This window comes from Fistularia commersonii, chromosome 35 (assembly GCF_037954325.1).
Source record: "Fistularia commersonii isolate RoL2024-O1a breed Wild chromosome 35, RoL_Fcom_v1.0, whole genome shotgun sequence".
In the NCBI taxonomy this organism is placed as follows: domain Eukaryota; kingdom Metazoa; phylum Chordata; class Actinopteri; order Syngnathiformes; family Fistulariidae; genus Fistularia; species Fistularia commersonii.
The window spans coordinates 6,827,503-6,840,463 of record NC_141318.1 but is presented as its reverse complement, the minus strand read 5'-3'; positions in this window follow the sequence as shown (position 1 = coordinate 6,840,463).

The window sequence follows — 12,961 nt, the reverse complement described above, 5'->3', positions numbered from 1 at the left end:
GACAGAGACTACTGATGCAAGTCCCAAAGATAGAAGGGATGGAATAGGGGAATTAAACCCGATCTGGTGAATCTGAAAGTGATAGAAAGTTTTCACAGTCCGTGCCCTGTCATGGGTGTTACTCATCATGGATGAAATACATCAGTCCCACCTCATCTTGGTCAATCAAGAAACACTGTCTCTGTGATCAGTGAGAGATTTTGAGTTGGTCCAGACTTAGTATTTTCTTCTCATTTTTTATCCAGTTATCAATATTTATGACAATATTTTAGAAGCTCAGAGGTGCAAAGATACTGTACATTTCTGAAAAAGACAAAGATCCACCATGCCCCCATTTCATCCTCCTACTCTAGCACCTTTTCCCAGGGCCACTATTCCTGGACTTACTGATCCCCCAAAGAACTAGCATTCCATTCTCCATTTTGAAAAGGCAAGGGTGACAGACCAAAGCAATTGCCAATTTATAAAATATTGTATCAAGTTAATATAGACAGTACAGACATAGATATAGACAGTAATGATAATGCACAACCAGAGAGAGAGGGAGAGAGAAATGCAGCCTCATGTAGGCACAGACCAGTATCTCCCTGAGCAGGTCCACAGCTCGAACAAATGCAGAGGGTTGCGTCAGGAAGGGCATCTGGTGTAAAACTTGCCAATCAAACCTAAGAAAAGTCTCATATGAGATCGGTCGAGGCCCGGGACAACAACGACTGCCATTGGTGCTGATAACCTACAGCAGGGTACCAGAGGAAATTGGGCTATTATGGGTCGAAGAAACAGAGGAGGAAGGTGTGTTAAGAATCAAAGAGAGAAAGGTAGGGAGTTGGTTGACATGATACAGAGAAGGAAGCTGGATATTCTGTGTGTCCAGGAGACCAGGTGGAAAGGTTGTAAAGCTAGAAGCTTCGGAGCAAAAAGAATGTTAGATAGACTTATGAGTCTGAAATTGGAAATTGAAGGTGTGATGCTCAATGTTGTTAGTGGGTATGCCACACAGGTGGGACATGAGTTAGAGGAGGAGAAGTTCTGGAATGAGTTAGATGAAGGGATTCAGAATATCCCCTGAGATGAGAGAGTGGTCATTGGTGCAGACTTAAATGGACAAGTTAGTGGAGGCAATAGAGGTGATGAAGAAGTGATGGGCAGGTTTGGTATACTGGATAGGAACACAGAGGGACAGATGGTGGTAGACTTTGCAAAAAGGATGGAAATGGCTGTAGTGAAAACATTTTTTCAGAAAAGACAAGAACAAAGGGTAACTTAGAAGAACCACGGGAAACTTATAAGAACACAGGTAGACGCATGCAGGTAGACTGGATCTTGTTTAGACGAGGTAACCTGAGAGAGCTCAGTGAATGCAAAATAGTGGGAGTTGAGAATGTAGCTTGAAAGCATAGGATGGTGGTTTGTAGGTGACAAGTAAGATCAAAAAGACAAAGGCAGAGCAGAGGACAAAGTGGTAGAAGGTGAAAAGGAAGAAGTGTTGTATGGTTTTCAGGGAGGTGTTGAATAGGGCTCTGGGTGGTCAGGGAGAGCTTCCTGATGACTGGACAACTACAGCTAATGTGATCGGGGAGACAGAAAGGAGAGTACTTGGTGTGTCGTTTGGAAGGAAAGTAGCCAAGGGGATTTGTTGGTGGAATGAGGAAGTGCAGGAGTACAGACAGAGAAAACATTTAGCAAAGAAGAATTTGGACATTTAGAAACTAAAGAGAACAGACAGGTGTACAGGAAGATACAGCTTAAGGAAAAGATAGAGGTAGCAAAGGCCAAACAAAGGGCGTACGGTGACTTGTATGCTCGGTTGGCCAGTAAGGAGGGAGAGAATGAATTATACAGGTTGGCAAAGCAGAGAAATAGAGATGGAAGGGATGTACAGCAGGTCTGGGTGATTAAGGTTAGAGAGGGAATTGACCGATGCTAGAACAGTGATGGGATGATGAAAAGAGTATTGAAGAGTACCAGAAAGAGCTGATGAATGAGGACAAAGAAAGAGAGGTAAGGGTAGAAGAGGTGACTATGTAGACCACTAAGTAGCAGAGAAAATTAAAGGTGGAGCGAGCAGGCCATTGAAGAGGATGAAGAGTACAAAGGCAGTTGCTCCTGATGATATACTTTTGGAGGTATGGAAGAGTCTGAGAGAGGTAGCGGTAGAATTCCTGGCTAGATTATTCAACAGGATTTTAGAGAGTGAGAAGATGCCTGAGGAATGGAATGTAATGGTGCCAATTTTAAGAATAAGTGTGCAGAATAATGGGGACGTGTGGATTGTATGAGCCATACAATTAAGTTTTGGAAAAGATTATTGGAAAGTAGACTGAGACTAGAAGTCAGCATTTGTGAGAAGCAGTATGGCTTCATGCCTAGAAAGAGTATGACAGAAGCAGTATTTGCTTTGAGAACGCTAATAGAGAAGTACAGAGAAGGTCAGGGGGCACTGCATTGCACTTCTGTAGAGGTGGAGGTATGCTGTGGAAAGGAGGGGAATGATGGTTAGTCGCAGTAAGATGTGTTTGAATGAGAGGAACCTGGGTGGAACGGTGAGGCTACAGAGTGTGAAGATCAAGAAGGTGAAGGATTTATGGTCCACAGTCCAATGGAGAGTGTGTAAAAGAGGTAAAGAAACGGGTTAAAGCAGGTTGGAATGGGTGGAGAAAAGTGTGAGGGGTACTATGCGATAGAAGACTATCATCCAGAATGAAAGGAAAGGTGTACAAGACAACGGTGACATCAGCAATGTTCTATGGTCTAGAAATAGTCAGAATGATGAAAAGACAGGAGGCAGAGCTGGAGGTCACAGAGATGAAGATGTTGACGTTTTCTTTGGGAGTGATGAGGATGGATAGGATCAGGAATGAGTTTATCAGAGCGACAGCACATGTTAGATCTTTTGGAGAAAAGGTTGGAGAAGCCAGACTGAGACGGCTCGTTCATGTACAGAGGAGAGATAGTGAATATATTGGTAGACGGATGCTGGAATTGGAGGTGCCAGGCAGGAGGTCTCGAGGAAGACCAAAGCCAAGATTTATGGACGTAGTGAGGGATGATATGAAGGCAGTTGGTGTGAGAGAGGAGGATACAGAGAAAAGGGTTAGATGGAAAAGGTTGATTCGCTGTGGCGACCCCTGAAGGGAAAAGCCGGAAGGAAAAGAAGACAGAGACAGAGAGAGACTGACAATTCCTGCAGTTGCTGCAATAAGCTTAAACGGCTTGGAGAGAAGTTGTTTGGCAGGCAGGCAGTCGGAGTAACGTTCAGTGTGGAGAGACCAAGGATGTTTCTTTGATGAAATATTCCACCCTAACGGAGGGTATCCACATGGATGATGATTTGTCTCCAATGATTGGAAATTCTATCAGAGGAAATGTTTTCAATGAAGACTTCCATAACGGAGATTTTCCTACAGGCCAAAAGGGAGTAGAATGTAATAGCATTGATTTGTTGTTGTTTTGCCTGGAATTCTACCAACGATGGAGAGACGGGTGGACTCTGATTCCCAGGATATCTGAGAATTTACTCGAAACTAGCAGTTGAGATTAATTAAATTTGGTAAATGACCAGAAGTTGTTAGTGACTAAATGTATCTGTTCAAATTGTCTTGGTAAAGTCTGATAAAGTTTCATCTCCACTAAGATGAAGCACCATTAACTGAAACAGTCTAGGAGTGGAACAACCAGAAGAGGAAATGATTACTCTTCAGGCCACTTTCCAAAAATCATCGGGGGAAAGTAAACTGTAAATCACTCTTCTAATCTGCACCGATTCAGCCAATTGCAGACTAATCAGTTGGGAAAAGGTGTCATAGAAGGACAAAACCTGGCCATGAGCTAATATTTTAGACCTTAGTACAAATTTGTGCTGATGGATGGCAGGGCATTGGTGGAAAATTCAAAGGAATTACAAACAGGGGTAAACAAGGTAAGACCTACTCAACTATAATAACGTGTAATATTTGCCCGGATTTTGTAAACTATCCTTTACCAAAGATGGATGTATGTATGGATGGAAGAAGGGAGGTTTAAACATCTGGGCCTTTCATACCAAGTGTTATTTAATGTCAAGACCAATGGCATATGAGACAATGCCTCTCTTTCAGGTATCCTCTTTGGTTCTTTGATATGAGTAAAGGTAAAAAGAAAGTAAAATCAGGAGTTACAATGCGGAGCCCAACGGATCCTTACCCTGATTAAAAATTGAATCAATAAAAGCAGTGCAAGGGTGAGTGGGACTGAGCCTTGATGTTCAGCCTGGTTAACCATTTGAAAGAATAATGAGGGTAAGCCACCTGAAAACTTTTCAAGAGTTACCGTGACCCCAGCCCCTGCCAGGGAACGGTGATGCGCCTCTTTTCATGGACTTCATTGGTCTGGAAATCTCAATTTCGCATTGCATTCATGCATTCATGGCCCAGATTGCTTGCTGAGATCTTGGGCGTCTAGGTAATCAGAAATGTTGAGAAATTCTGCTTTGTCGTTTAAAGATCGTGAGGTGTAAAGTTGGGAGTAAAATCAATTATCAAAGATAAAATATAACAGAACCCTGATCATTTTGTATCTGGTCTGTTTCACTCAATCCCATGACTTTACATGGTATGAGACGTTTGGATTTACTAGCTGGAATGACATCTAGCTCTGTTTCTTCTACTCCCTCTTTTTACCAATCAGGTGAAAGGTTTGCTGAGAACAGGTCACCTTGCCTCCATTTCCTGTATGCCAATGCCCAATTGGCATACAGGAAATGTATATACAAAATAAAATAAAAAAAGATATATCATCTGAATTCTTACCCAATCAAACCCATCAATGGTGTGAGTATTGAGACTCAGACCTATTTGAAGCATATTCAATTCTTGCACCAATTTGTCTTTTTGCTTATTATCAGCGCACATTATCTCTCCCGATGCATCACACATAAAAATAATTTTTTTTGCTGATTTTTTTTTCTTCATGCATCATCCTCTGTAGAGCCTGCCAACCTCGGTCAAATTGAGCAATTTTCCAAAAACCTGAATTTCTTGCCATTGGGGAATTAAAAAGATTTTCTAGCTAGTAATTAAATGAGAGAGAAATAGATTATTAAAAAAAATAGATACTTGTAATTTAAGGTAGAGCAGTGCATTTGCAACCGTCTCCTGACCTCCATTTTTCCTTGTACAGGACATGTAAAAACACCTACTCTGGCAAATATTCACACCGTGGTCCCACTCCATTTTGCACTGAGCTATTTGTATAAATGTATGGGCCCAGAGCATTTGTCAACCTCGATGGTTTAATCATAAGCTAAAATACCAGGTATGCAAATACAAAGGCCATCTGCATCAGATACTCTCGATCAGTGGAAAGAACATGGGGATGTTCGAAGAAACGAACTTTGCCTCTATTTTCAGGCTGTGGTCAAGTATGTACTGTCCGTGATGAACAGACATTTCTGATCATTTAAACGGAAAACTCCATGTACAGAATTGTGGCGCAAAGGTTTGCGCATCCGCCTCATAGCAAATACATCCCTGGTGGGTTTCCTCTGCGTTCTCAGGTTTCCTCCCGCAGACCACTTAATTGGAAAACCTAAATATCACAGAAGCCGGAATGAGAGTGAAGGGATCTGTCTCCATACGTGGCCCTGTGATCGACCAGCATCTGGTCGATTGTGAACCCTGCCTCTCCTCCAATGACAGCTTAAGGCCTTACACCAAAACAATCGCATCTAATGAGAGCTGTAGTAGTTTGCATGCTCTCCCTGTGGATGTTCTCCAGTTGTCTCCAGCAGCAGGTTAATTGGAAAAATGTGTAAAATTGCCCAGATGTGGGAATGAGAGGGTGAATGGTTGTCTGTCTAAGAGGCCCTGCATTTGTCTGCCGACCAGTCAAAAGGGTACCCCAGTTCTCGCCTGATGGCAGATGGAATAGGCTCCAGCATCCCCCGTGACCCTGAGAAGGATAACTGGTAAACAATGGATTGAGAGATGGATGGAGTGCTACAGTGAAAAATAAAAATATTCTTTCTCAACAAAATCATGGTTTTGTTGGAAACTTAAATAGCTCCTTTGATAGCGTCGGTGGCATTTACTTACAGGCTTGTGGCTAATGACACAAGTCGTTTATCAACAGCTGTTTATGACAGCTCTGCACCAGGTGCTAATATTTTGCGGGGCTGTCATTGGCCTCCGTGATCCCCTCGGTGGCTAAAGGTGTCTTCAAAGTTGTCAAGATCTAATTTAGTTCTGAAAAAAAAAATCATGCATTGGCCAAGACTCATATTTGGTTAGAGATCATCTTCTGGCTCTCTGACTAGCGCCTTCGGAATGGGCCTGGCAAAGTGTACGGTATACTTTCGATATCAATTCTGTGGCACAAAAAAGGGCACCATCAACTTTTAGATAAAGGCTATTCCCATGCATTGGTCAGACCTGTGTGATAATTACTATTGAAAAAAGAGAAGTAAACTTAATGTCACATGTCGTTTTGCAGGGCGAAGGGCTTTGAGGAGACCTCCACAAACAGCAAAACTCTGAATGGATAGCAAGGGGGCAAGAAAACTACTTCACATATTTTCACTACTATAAGGCGCACATGAAAGTCTGTGTGTGTTGTTGCTGTAAGGTGGACGTAGTAGAGAAAACCATGAGAACGTCAAAGGGGGAAGTGTGGGCGTTGATTGTATATAAAAGAACGGGTATGTGCGTTATGCAGAACATCGTTGTTTTAACAACCCTGAAAATGGCAAAGACACACGCTTATGAAGCACAGTTTAAACTGAAGGCCATCAGCTACGTGGAGGAACATGAAAATCGAGCAGCCGCGAGAGAATTTAAGATGAATGAATCGATGGTTCGCAAGTGGAGGAAGCTAGAAAATGAGCTCCGACAGGTCAAGAAGACGCAGCTGAGTTGCCGCGGACATAAAGCGAGGTGGCCCGAGTTGGAGGAAAAACTAGAACAGTGAATCATCCAGCAAAGAACGGGTGGGTGAAGCGTTTTGACGTTCAGCATTCGACTAAAAGCAGTAACGCCAGCAGAAGAAATGAAAATTGAGCATTTACAAGGAGGTCCGTCTTGGTCCTTTCTTTTCATGAAATTGTGCAATTTTTCCATCTGGACCAGGACTAGGGTAGCGCAGCAACTTCCAGTGGTTTATAATGAAAAGCTGGCCATCTTCCGCTCCTAGCAAACACATCGTTGACAAACACATCTAGCCCAGCCACATCACTAATATGGACAACTAACATGAGAACGTTAAAGGGGGAAGTGTGGGCATGGACTGTATTTAAAACCCGCGCCCTATAATCAGGTGCGCCTTATGTGTGTGTTAAATACAGTAATGGCACACATAACTGAGACTGCGCCTTTTAGTACCTTAGTGCCTTCTGGTCGTAAGAATATGGTCGTACTCACAAGAAGTGACCCGCAATGATCATTTCCATATGTAATTGAAAGAATTATCAAGGCTGCAACATTTTATTTTATTTGATTTTGTTTAACATCTTAGCAAGTGTAATCAAATTACAAATTTACATATGCATTGCGACTGTTGAATGGTTCGACATACTGGATGAATCATGTCACCTCTGAGTCTGGTAGAAGGCAATGTCAGAATATTGAGAGCTTGTGAGCGTATTAAGTGTATGTTGCACATTAGACTGAATCAGAAATCACATTTCATTTGCTAAACATACACTCAAAAGTTACAGGCAATAAGGTTAAGACCTAAATGGAAAATTGAGAACATTGAGAATATACTGTATATATATATATATATGTGTGTGTGTGTGTGTGTATTTTAATGTATTTCAAGCCTTGGTTTGTGGATGTAAAAGATGCTCTAACAACTTTGAGGTTGACAGGTCTTTGTGTATTAAATACGATCAGTTTGCTGCAGGCATCCAAGTAGATGCATTGGGACTCATTTTGAATAGCAGACAAGAATACTAACTGTAAAAAATTGACTTCTGTCTTGCTATGAATCGTACTACTTGACTAACAAGCTTCTGTTGCAACAATGATTTCATCATGCATCAAGGTCCTCAATCAAAAGTGCCAGCTTCATTTTAACGAATGTTCCCGATGCTTGCGTTTCCTTTTTACACAGATAACATTAGCATTGCTAATACTCTCATAATCATAAAGTAATTAAACTGTTTGCCTTTTAACTGAAATATAGACTGATTCATGAGACAATGGTGTGCACAAATTGTTAGGCAAACCAATATTCACATCCAAATGTACACCCCGCCCTGTTTCTAAACACTTCGCCAGAATCGCCGTGAAACAACACTAAGTTCTGTGAGACCCGGAGATGTGCACTGTGACTGTCAGTCTTGGATGCAAATATACTCTCTTGGTTTTTCTGCCAGACTTCTACCTCCACTGCTGAGGCCATTTGAAGTCGGAGCATTATTGCCAAAGATGAGATCTAAAGCAAGCTGTCAGGCTCGCTCTATCTTGCTGTCTGTCTCTTTCTGGCCCTCTCTCTTACTGAGCCACTTGTACGTTGACTGAAAATTAAAAAAAACAAAACAAAACAAAACAAAAAAGAATAGCAAGACCAGTAAAAAGAGACATAGATGGAGGGAAAGGGAGAAAAGCTTCTTTTTCTAGTAATTCTGTTGACATTGTCTTTCTTCATCTGCTTGACTGTGTGCATGTTTTTTTTAGTCCAACTTGAATAAATATCTTCTTCACTCTGCCACGAAAAATGAAGGGAAGCGGGTGATGGGATCTTTAATCCCTCTCTCTGCCCATTTTCACTGTCTATCATTTCTTTCCCTTGGTGGCCTCTGACTATTTTATTGGTGGATTTCACATAAATGAGGCCTAATAAGACTGACATTAAAATGTGCATTTCTTTCGCCCTCTCCTCTCAGCCAACGCTGCCCTTTTAAAGTGACGGGTTTTCTGGGTTTTCTATTCAGTTGATAAATATGGAACTGAAATTGTGAACTTTAACAGGGGGTCGGAGCTACGATATACTGTACCATGTATGATTTTCTGCAGTGACCCTTAAGGTCTGAAATATAAGCTTGTTGGAACTCCTGATAGCCCCTGATATACAATTTACATATTTATTTATTTATGTATTCATTTAACCTGGATCAAGAAAACACACACAATGATTTACATCCATGTGACACCAGTGGCCCAAGAAAAAGTTATTTTTTATAAATTAAGATTAATATATTATATATAAAAATTATTTGGTTTGGTATTTTCTAGTCAATAAAATGACTTCCAGGTGTTCATAAAAAAGAAGCCCAATGCTATCGATCGGATACTTCAATCCTACAGCACTTTTGATTGTGGATTATAGCTACAGAAAGGATTTGGCTTCAGCTTTACTCAATAAAGGAAATGCAATCAAAAACGATATGCTTGACCAGCAGGTATAACCTCATAATGAAGGACAGCAAAACAAAAAAGAAATAAATAAAAAAGTGCTAAAAGTTTTACTTGTGACAGAGAGTACTTGTGTGTGTGTGAATCCCTGAAAGACAAGTTCAATGGTCTCATTTTGTTTGGTAGTTGCCTGAAGTGTAAATACCATCACAAATAAAATGGCAGTCAGGTCTGATCCCCTCACAAAGCTGCTGCCCTTCCTTTTCAGTTACGGTTGGACCGGACTAGATACTCAAGTGCTCAGAAGGTTTTTCATCTGGACGAGTACAATCTTTTGTCATGGGCGGTTTAACAAAAAAAACAAGGTTGCATAGAAATACAACCATTTAAAGTGCAGATTGCTCTTTTATTGAAAAACAGAACAAAAGAAAGGCACAAACAGAATTTATAATGGCTCCAGTTGGACCATTTGAAACAGCAGTGGTTTTGTATTTAAAATGCAGTTTTGAAAGGCAGTGGATTTATATTCATTCTGAACATGGCTGAATCACCTTCAGGTGATTGAAGACACAATACATTTTTTCGCTGGTTTTAAAGGGTGGTCACTAAACCTTCCTTTGTTGAACTAAATGACTTTAACAAAATATAGACACAATTACTAAATAAATACATAAATGAATACAAAAAAAGGACAAAAACTGATCATGTTCCTTTTTTAAGGTGTCTATTTAGGATGCAGGTACATAAGAAGGATCAATCCAATGAAAACCATGTTATTATTCTCCTTTTTTTGCTTTTCCTGGTGTTACATGCACAGTTAAAACAAAATAGATAATACATAAAAGAAAAGTGATTGTGTGTTTACTTTTGATGAGTTTCTTCCTCATTGATGTTCATATATTGCACTTCATTTGATTCAACATAGGCTCACACAAGAATTCAATGCCGAACATTTAAGTTCTAAAACTGTAAAATGTCAGAAAACATCATATCTTGTTTTTTTTGTCACATACAAAATTGAACTTTAATTTTACAGGTTTTGAAGACCCGTCTGGACTCCACAGCTGGAACCAATCTGGTCCTATTCGTTCTCACTGCCAAGCCTGCATCAGATAATAACGCGTTATGTTCCCCCTTTTTTGTCACTTTTTAACTAACCTTGAGAAGCACTTTTTTTTGTGTGCAGGACAGATATTTCCATTTTGAACAGAAAATTGGAATACGCCAATACAGATGTTGATGAAGACATGAAGTTCCAGGTTCATCGAAAAATGATAAGAAAGAAGAACAGGCTATCTAATGCGTCAGTATGTGATGCTAAGGGAACGCTCCCCATTCGTCAGGCTGCTGACGCGTTGGGCGTAAGAACATGTTCGTTGAGTCACTGCACCACATCCGTTGACACCTGTAACAACCTCCTCTCCCCTTCTACAGCTCTCCTTTAGGTCACCTTTGTCTGTTCTGATTGGTCTGATAGGAAACCAGGTGAGTGTCTTAGGTATCTTGAACAGTTGAGTTGTTGCATAAAAGGCAAGTTAAATGCATGTAAATGGGTCATAAAATAGAAACAACCAGAAAAGACCAAAATGTTCAGAGAAAGGAATAAAGCAAGAAATATTTTTGGGCTGCAAAGAGTGGTTGGAGATCTGTGTACGCTTCCATTTTTGCACTGCATCCATATATCTTTCTCCTGCTGTCTGTCACCTCTCTGCCTTCCAACTCAAGACTGTCCCCGGCATGGACGTCTACCATAATGAAAAAGGATGTGAACTTGCGTGTGAGTGTGTGTGCATCTGTATGGCTACCCATGTGTATGTGTGTGTGTGTGTGTTTGTGTGTGGATGCGTATGTGTGACGTGTTCTGTAATGAATAAGGATGTGCTGTGTGTGGAGCTGGTCGTTAATCACTGGCAGTGCTGGCAGCCAACAGATAAGCAGATTGATCCAAGGCCACCAAGGGAATGCCGCTTGGCACTGGCCCATTCATCACACACTCACACGCACACACACACACACACACACACACTCATACACACGCATTTACTGTACACCTTTAAACACAAAGGCTGTGCAAAGGCAGGCCAAAGTGTTTCAGCTCAGGATCACTGCTGACCATGTTATCATCCGTTAAAGTTACTACAGAAGTGAGTCAAAAGTGAAAGGGCAAAATGGACTAAAGGGGAGCACGATTCTTACAAATCTGCAACTTCCTGAAGTCCCAGCCTTGCATTTGTTACTGTCTCAAAAATCACACAAACACACACGTGCATGGGCAGAGAGAGGGGGTCCGTGCTTTGGTCATCCATGAATCCCAAAGGGGAAACAGACTGGGGAGATGTGAGAAGAATGGATGGATGGATAGAGGAGATGACAGGATGACAAACCCAAGTTAAGGACACGCTCCAGTACTATGTGACAGCTTGGCAGGCCCACCAGGGAGTGTGGGAGGAAAGAGGAAGATAGCCAGGAAAGAGGGGAAAGAAAAATAGCAGGGAAAGAGGACAAACATCTTTGGGTTTTCTTGCCTTTCTTATAAATACGATCTCGTGGATAGAGGCAAAGACGGCATAACACACAGACAAGAAAACTAAAGCTTCATCCGCCGCGATCTTTTCAAGGCGGTCGACTAGTAGTGACCAGTAGTCTATGGTGGGTGATTGCTACTACAAGTGGATTATTACAAGTTTCTATATCAGTTTTAAATAATTATGCGATATAGTGGATAATGTGCAGGTCGGTATATTGAAATATTGAAAGTTGAATTTATATTTTTGTCGATGATCGTAACTTTTTTGCATTGAAAAATCGTGTTTTCACTGTGTAGGTTTAGGTTCCTTCTTCTGGATATGCTTTTAATGAAATGTATGCGTTTTTTTTGTCATGTTAATTATATGAGCTTTAAATTGTAGGCGATGGAGTTAATTTTAATGCAGGAAACCTTTTTTATTGCAATTACCTCATTAAAACAATTTTACATGGTCCTTTGTCATTGTGTAGACAACAATAACATACCTTTCCTTTTTTTTTTTAAAATCTTGCTTTTTTAACATACAAGGTGTCAAAATGCTGATCTCCACAAATGTTACTGTCCGTTACTACTTGTGTCCCGTGTCTTTTTTTTCTCTATTCTCATTAATCTTCTAAAATATCTTTAAACTGTGAATACCAACAGTGGAGTCTATCACTTTCAGTTCTCATCTTGGTGGTTTTCTTAAGTTTATTAATCAAATATTAATCTATTTTTTTCAATTTCAAGCCTTTCAATTTCTTTGCCAATTTTGATTTATTTGATTTAATTTTAGTGGGGGGGATCGTCTTATTGTATTCAAATTGTCCACCATTCCACCTGCAGCACAATCAGGTTTATGTACCATGACCACCGAGTTGCTGTGTGACGGCGCTGAGTAATTAAAGTGAATTAAGTAGTAATATCACAATAGAAATGGCACTGGAACTGACAGCTTGTTTCATGAAAATCTTAACAAGCCTTTTACTTCACTTTCTTTGGCTCTTAGGGCATTTCTTAAGAGGCCATAAAGTCATTAAAACACGAGTCAGTGTCTTGAAAACAACCAATGAATCAATTTTGAATTGCAGCATACATCCTTGAAAAAAAAAATGGAATATCTTCT